Genomic DNA, 7,669 nt, shown 5'->3' with positions numbered 1-7,669 from the left:
TACAGGACAACAATCATTTAAATACTATAAGCTGAAAGCTTAAACATGGTTAAGAGCCATGTTTGATGTTCATGTGTGGTTTCTAGGCATCTCATATGCAGACCCATCTGTTAGATGGCAGAGTGCCTACACGCAATGTAGAAAGCCAGTTTCTTTGGAGGTAATAATGCTAATTAAGAATGGTTCTCAGTGGGCAAGCTGTCTAATGTTACAGCTACCATATCCTTGTTGAATCTTTCATTTCTGGATTGCCTCATTGTGTATATAAGCCTCCTTAAATCAATCTACTTTCTGTGTTTTCCTTTTTATTTTCTTTTTTTATTTTTAGCAGAGACTGCTTAAATATAAGATGTAAATACAAAATTGGCAATTGGGGTTATATTGACTGGCAAATTTTAAAGGATAATAAGAGCAATGCACATTGATCAGATCCACTGAAAGAAAATTACCATTCAAATCAAATATTTTAGAAGGATAATGAAGCCATTTTGCTTTAGATTTTATCTTTTTCTTTCCAATAATCTTGGCATGCTTGATGCAGAAGGAGTACTCAAACATATATAAATGGGACAAGCTATCAAGTGAATAAAGACATAGAGACCAGCAAATAATCAATAATTTAATTAAATCATTATAGGCCCCACATTGATCAGGTGACATGTAACCCACCAGAGACTAGATTTCTAAATGATAGGTCAAAAGACCAGAGAGAAATTGAATAAGATGTCACTGACCTGGAGAAAGATAATCATAAAAGCTTCGCAGATAGTGAAGGCTGAATGGTACTGAAATTACTCATTTATGTTAATGAGTTTTAGACGTTGGATTTCAATCAATGTAGATTTACAAAGCATTTATTTCTGGATGTCAGTCATGGGGGACCACGTGGGGAAGGGAATTATAGTAAATCTTAACGTTAGCTCTTAAAGAACATATAAACTAATGAGGTAAGTTTTAAAAAAGAAGCAATGGCTTTTGATACAAGGCAGAATAATATATATGCTAAATAAATAGAAAAGTAACGTAGTCTGAAAATATAAAGGAAAGAAATCTTTATGATTGTCTCCCTAAGGGAAGTCTTCCAGAGACGAGGTCACACGTGAGTGGAGTGTTTAACAAACAACATGTTCCAATAAGCAAAGAAGAAATGGAGACACAAAATCATTCATTTAAATGGCAAACCTCGAGTAAAGGAGTGAAGAATGAAGCTTGCTTTGTGATCTGGGTCATAACCAGTCCATCTCCCAGTGGAAAATCTTGAAGGCAGTGGCGACACATCACAGGCTTGACGTGGGTGGCAGAAGATCAGAACAGCGATTTTTGAAAGTTAACTGTGACGCAACATGAAAATTGCTTTGGACTGGCAAGAAACCTGAGTTAAGAGATCAAGTTGGGGTTATTGGGACAGAATTCCTCTTATGTATTAGCTGCCAACTTAGCAGCCTCTAAAACTACCCACTTCAATTGATGTGGGCATACTATCTAAAAATAAAAAAATAAATTTAAGATGAAAATTGATTAACTAAACAGATACTGATAGAAGACCAACAGTTGTAAACATGGAACATATTTTATACACCCGGGGAGTAAGAAAAAGAGGAAGCCTAGTATTAAATATATATAGTAATGTTATAAAAATCCATCAACATATTCAGTTATATTTCTTGTGGTTATATGTGGTTATATACCATTATATGTGGTTATATTCCTTAAACATTATGTTTATCTGCAGTGAATGCACGTATCCTATTAGAGCATGCTAGAATTTTTCTACCTTACTTCTGAGTAATTTACAGAAAAAGCCACGGAAGAGGAGGGACACAACAAAAAAAGGCAAAATTAATTTAAGAGAAAAAAATCCAACCGTCCAACCATACAAATGAGGAGAGAAGCAGACAAGAGCAGGTAACAGCAGTTATGCCTTTCGATAGTCAGGAATTGAGAAAAGTCCCTTTTAAATTTCGTTTACTTTTCAGGATGAAAACTGTCAACGGTATCACCCTTTCAAATGTAAATACATTGCCCAAGAGAGCTTGTCTGAGCCTGAATTGTCCAATAGAGACTATAAGGGAAGGATTATATAACAGGTGTGCTTGTTTCAACAATGTGTAATTCTGTGAAAGTGCAAGGTTCTTTCAGTACTGTTAATTAATAGCTTTATGAAATCCCACTGCAATCTTCTTCCTGTAGGCTTTGCTCTTTCTTGCTTCCTAACTCTCATCTCAGGTAAGCCAAATGTATTAGAATTTGATGCATGACAAAGGGGTGCCCATGGAGAACCCTGTTTGGAGTAAGCAGATTTGAGTTACAGAAGCAAGAATTGTATTATGCAAATGTTCTATTAAAATTACTCTGAAGCTGAATTTAAATGACAGTGCTCCACACAAAATTAGGCATTGAAAATGAGAATAGATCTGAAATGTAGTGGGCAATGAAAGCTCTATGTCACTGGGCCTTTTCAGCCAGAAAAAAGATAATGGGCAGCAGCAAGACCATTCAGAGACAGAGATGGAAACACAGGAAAAAGATGCTAATAAGAAACAACTGGTCAGAAGACCGTTAATAGCTAATATATTTTAAAGCATGCTGTTTCTCTGTGCATTTAGATAACAGTTACCATTTTACATATGCAGATAGCAGTTACCTTATTGAATGCTGCAATGCCTTTATTTCTCCTTAGGAGATTATGTCAGAAAGTATTAAGTATAGCAATTCAGAAATCCCAGTCTTTGTACTATGTTGATCAAGTCCATTTAATTGGTCACCTAAAAGAGACAAATCTCTTACTAGCAGGACAATAATTACTTGTCTAATGTTGTGAAGAACCTCTATCATTCAAAGGGCATTTTTTTTCGTTATTAAGGTAAAAAAACAAAGATGAAGATACTTTTTGGTGGAAAGGAATGGTATGAAAAGCTGTTAATATTCTTTAATTTTTCCTACTGTTAAAATTGTTGAAATCACAGAATATTTTAAATTCTATAAAGGGGTGGGGGGAATCTGGATAATAAAATGGTAGAGGGTAGCACCTGTGGCTCAAAGGAGTAGGACGCCAGCCCCATATGACAGAGGTGGCGGGTTCAAACCCAGTCCCGGCCAAAAACTGCAAAAAAAGAGGTAGAGTGTCCCAGGCCATAATCCAGTTTCTGGAAGTAACTCCTTTTCCTACTCTTTCTATATGTATGTCTATTTCTGAATCTACCTTTGAGGACACCCTAGCCAGGGAAGGTCTGCCTGTTACATTGGAATAGGAGGCGACACCTGCCCTCACCTCTAATTCTTTGTTGCTGGAAACAACTCTTACCTTGCATTGCTTAGGAATCTCACACTCAGCGTTACTGCTGGGGTGGACATGCCTGCAGATCCAGAAACCTTAACAGGAGAAAGTACAACTAGTCCCCGAGCAGCTGACGCTCTACCACTGTTTATTTTTCTCGAAGGCAGACATTAATAATTAATCATAACCCAGATCTAGTGGCTCACAGCTGTAATCCCTACTACTCCAGAGGCTGAGATAGGAGGATGCCTGAGGATCACAAGTTCAGGGCCAGACTGGGCAAAATAGTTAGAGCTCAAAAAAAGGGGGCGGGGGAGAGAAACAGACAAATTAAAAGAAAGCTGATTTTGATTTACTAGGTGCAAAAATGTATAAAGTTAGATAAAATGAACATTTGGTAGCGCAACAAAGTGACTGACTATAATCAGTAACAAGGACACTGAGGGTGGAGCGAGATTGCTGAATAGGGACCCCTCCGCAGGGACACCAAATTCAACAGCTTGTCCGTGCAAACGCCTTTAGAAGAACTAAAATGTGTAAGCTATCATAGGGCCCGGTTTTAACCTTATGTCAAGGAAAGAGACACTAAAAAGGGCAAAAGAGATGGTCCTATGTTGCCTACGCCACCCCTCCCCCATCTGCACCTGCACCAGTGGAGAAAGAATCTCAGTGCCTGGGGAAGTGACCGTGAAGTGATTAAGGGAGTTTGTATTGAAACTCCATACTCCACTGTGGCTTGGGACACCCACAGTGCTGATACAGCTCTAGGGACCAAAGATGGAGATGACAGCACTTGGTGACATCAGCTAAGTAACAAATACCCTGACACAGGGGAACACAGCACAAGGCAGAATTCCGCCAGCACCCGTGGAGAAAGCATTTTGACCAGCTCGGCCAGAGAGAAGTCTTCCCCCTGAAAACTGAGTTCTGACCAGCCCCACCACTGGCTGATGAAAAAAAGCCTGGGGACTAGAATAAATTCATAAGGCCGTGGGGCCACAAGGCTGCAGTCCTCTGACAGTTCCCTCAGCTGTGCTGGCTTGGAGCCAGAGGACTTGGGGTGCATGTGACCCGTAAGGCATAGTGGTGGCTACAGCTGTGCCCGTGTCACCCCTCTCTCAACTGCAGGCAGTGCATGCAGCTCAGCTGTTCTTCCACTTGGGGAAAGGAAAGGGAAGAATTTAGAGGATCTAGTTTTACAACCTGGGTATCAGCTCAGCCAGATAAAATAGCTACTAGAGATACAGCCCCTGAGTCAGGCGTTGCTTACTGGATGGCATTTGTAGACCTACCTTGGGCTAGAAAGATACATGCTACCCTGAAGGGAAGGACCTGGTCCAGACCTTCTGACTAAAGAGCCTTTGGGTCTGAGTAAACATTGGCAGTATCCAAGCAACAGTTACTACAGGCTTTGTGTGACATCGCACTGCCTTCAGGTGTGACCTGGCGCTGGTGGCCAAAAGGGAGTGCCCATGTGACTCCTCCCTATCTCCAGCAGCCCAGCACTGGAGGGAGGAGAGTGAGGCACTTCATCTGGGAATCCAGACAATTCTGTCACATCTTATCTAAGCAACGAACGCAGTACCAGAGGGAGTCTGCAAGAGTCACAGCATGACTGGGCTTGGGACACCCACAGTGCTGATACAGCTCTAGGGACCAAAGATGGAGATGACAGCACTTGGTGACCCCAGCTGAGTAGTGAATACCCTCTTCCTCTGCTTTGATTAATACACACTGTATGCCTGCATCAAAACATCACATTTATCCCATAAATATATACAACTATTGTGTACCCGTAATAATTAAAAATAAAAAAGTAATCAGCAGTCTTTTCTATTAACTTAGGACTTGGGTTCAGATACTCCTTAACACAGAACTCTAGCTAATGTTTATTAATGAATAAAATTTTTCATAAAGGCAAAGCCCAGTTTTGTAGTCTGTGCATAGACTTCAGAATCAGAAAAACTAGGTCTGGTCTCACTTCACTTCTTTAAACCTCTCTTTTGGGGCCATGGCTCACTCCTGTAATCCCAGCACTCTGGGTGTCTGAGGAGGGTGGATTGCCTGATCTTATGGGCTTGAGATCACCCTGACCAAGATCAAGACCTGGTCTCTAAAAAATAGGTGGATGTTGTGGTGGGCACCTGTAATCCTAGCTACTCGGGAGGCTGAGTCAAGAGGATCACTTGAGCCCAAGAGTTTGAGGTTGCTGTGAGCTATGACATCATAGCACTCTACTAGGGCAAGAAAGTGAGATTCCGTCTAACAAAAAAAAATGTGAGATGCTGTCTCACACACACACAAAACACACACAAACAGAATAACAAAAGAACTTCTCTTTCCAATCATTAAAATGCTCTTTTTGACTACACATGAACTTACATGTGACAGAGCTTTGTAAACTACACATGCTATGCAAACATATTTATTTTCTGTGAGACTGGACGTGACATGTAACACTGTGCTTGCTTGCCTCATGGAAGACACTCTTTTACCTTCCTTTCTTAGTCTTGTTTAAGAATGTGACCAGGAGCTTATCTGATAACTTCAGGTCCCTTTCTTCCTTCAAACAGGGTGAGATTTAGAAAGAAGTTTTCACAAAGATTTTATGAGTTCCAAAATGTGATGACTCTCTAAATCTCTTCTTTTTTTTTTTTATTGTTGGGGATTCATTGAGGGTACAATAAGCCAGGTTACACTGATTGCAATTGTTAGGTAAAGTCCCTCTTGCAATCATGTCTTGCTTAATTGCTCTTGCTGCCAGTGATCCTGCATAAACATCCATTGGTGGGTGGGAGGAATTACAGCATCTCTGGACAGCATCTTGCTTTTGAAGATACGTGTTTGGAGACAGCTGGCCAGAGATGAATATGTGGTTCCAAAGAGGTTTATATAATGGTCATGGGCAAGTCATATCTTAATATCTGAAGAAATATTTTTAAGGTCTTATGAGAGACTAAATAATTCAAGTTCTAACTTAAGGGAATTTTATCAAACGGGCATTCTCAGTTCTATGTATAGTATAGGTAATCCTTAAATTACAAAAATCCAATTTACGTACAACTCACACTTACAACAGAAGCTATTACAGTAAGTTCCCAAGTTACAAACATGTGGACATATGACTCACAACTTATGAAGGATATTACAGGTAATAGGTAAATGTACCTATTCCAACTTACATACAAATTCAACTTAAGAATGAACCTACAGAATCTATCTCATTCATAATCTGAGGACTGCTTGTTTTCAATCTCGGTGTATTTATTAATCTTGTATTTAATAACATTTCTTTCTACCTCAATATAGTGGCAATTCTACAAATAAACGCCAGTATGCAAATATACAATTTCATCCCTAGGAAGGAAGTTGCTTTAGTTTTAAGTACTGTTCATTCCGTCATTAACTTTTTTTTTACATTATTGTTATTTTTATTGTGTATTTTATTTTACTTTATTTTATTTCAAGTTAATGTGAGGGTACAAACAACCAGGTCACAATATTTGAATTTGTTATGTAGAGTCCCCCCAAAGGTGCCATACACCCCTACATTGTGCCCATTAAGTGGGAGTACCCCAACCTCTCCTTCTCCCCTCTCTCCACTGCCTCATTCCCCCCCCCCAACTTGAATTGAAATGAGTTTTTCCTCCAATGAATGAATGAATTAGATCATCTACGGGCTTCATATTAGTATTGAATACATTGGATATTTGCTTTTCCATTCTTGTGATACTTTAGTAAGAAGAGTGTTTTCAACTGTCTCCAGGTTAATACAAAAGACGTAAAGTCACCATTTTTTAATGGCTGAATACTATTCCATGGTATATGTATACCACAGCTTGTTAATTCTTTCCTGGGTTAGTGGGCATTCAGATTGTTTCCACATCATGGTGATTGGAAATTGAGCTGCAGTAAACAACCTAGTGCAAATGTCATTAAAAAAGGATTTTTTTTCTTCTGAACAGATGCCTAGTAGTGGGATTGTGGGATCAAATGGTAGATCTAATTTGAGTTATTTAGGAGTCTCCATACTTCCTTCCAAAGAGGCTGTAATAGTTTGTAGTCTCACCAACAGTGTGAAAGTGTTCCCTTCTCTCTACATCCCTGCCAGCATCTGCAACTTTGGGACTTTGTGATGTGGGCTAATCTTACTAAGGTTAGGTGGTATCTCAGGGTGGTTTTGATTTCCATTTCACTGATGATTAGGGACAATGAGTATTTTAGCATGCTGGTTAGGCGTTCATCTGTCCTCCTCACCTTCATTAACTTTATTCATTCTTAAGAGTCTTCTGAGTTCTAGGCCAGGTTTCAGGTACTGTGCGTGCAAAGACGAGGAGCTTGTCCTCAAGAAGCTCAAGTTCCAAAGAGGAAAAGAGATGTACACAAATTATT

General features: G+C 39.5%; 1 long non-coding RNA gene across 2 annotated transcripts; it reads right to left on the bottom strand.

Moving 5' to 3' along the window:
* Positions 1-642: 642 nt before the first annotated feature.
* On the bottom strand, positions 643-3,367 carry LOC128565543 (uncharacterized). Of its 2 annotated transcripts, XR_008374278.1 has the most exons (4): positions 3,305-3,367; positions 2,645-2,765; positions 2,172-2,281; positions 643-1,372 (listed from the first exon to the last, which is right to left on the bottom strand). It is a non-coding gene; the product is annotated as an uncharacterized LOC128565543 (long non-coding RNA). The 2 variants fall into 2 exon arrangements; XR_008374277.1 differs by lacking the exon at positions 2,172-2,281.
* Positions 3,368-7,669: the final 4,302 nt, after the last annotated feature.

Source organism: Nycticebus coucang, chromosome 14 (assembly GCF_027406575.1).
Source record: "Nycticebus coucang isolate mNycCou1 chromosome 14, mNycCou1.pri, whole genome shotgun sequence".
Classification (NCBI taxonomy): domain Eukaryota; kingdom Metazoa; phylum Chordata; class Mammalia; order Primates; family Lorisidae; genus Nycticebus; species Nycticebus coucang.
Note: the sequence above shows the minus strand (reverse complement) of the source record. Positions and strands in the feature narration are given on the sequence as shown.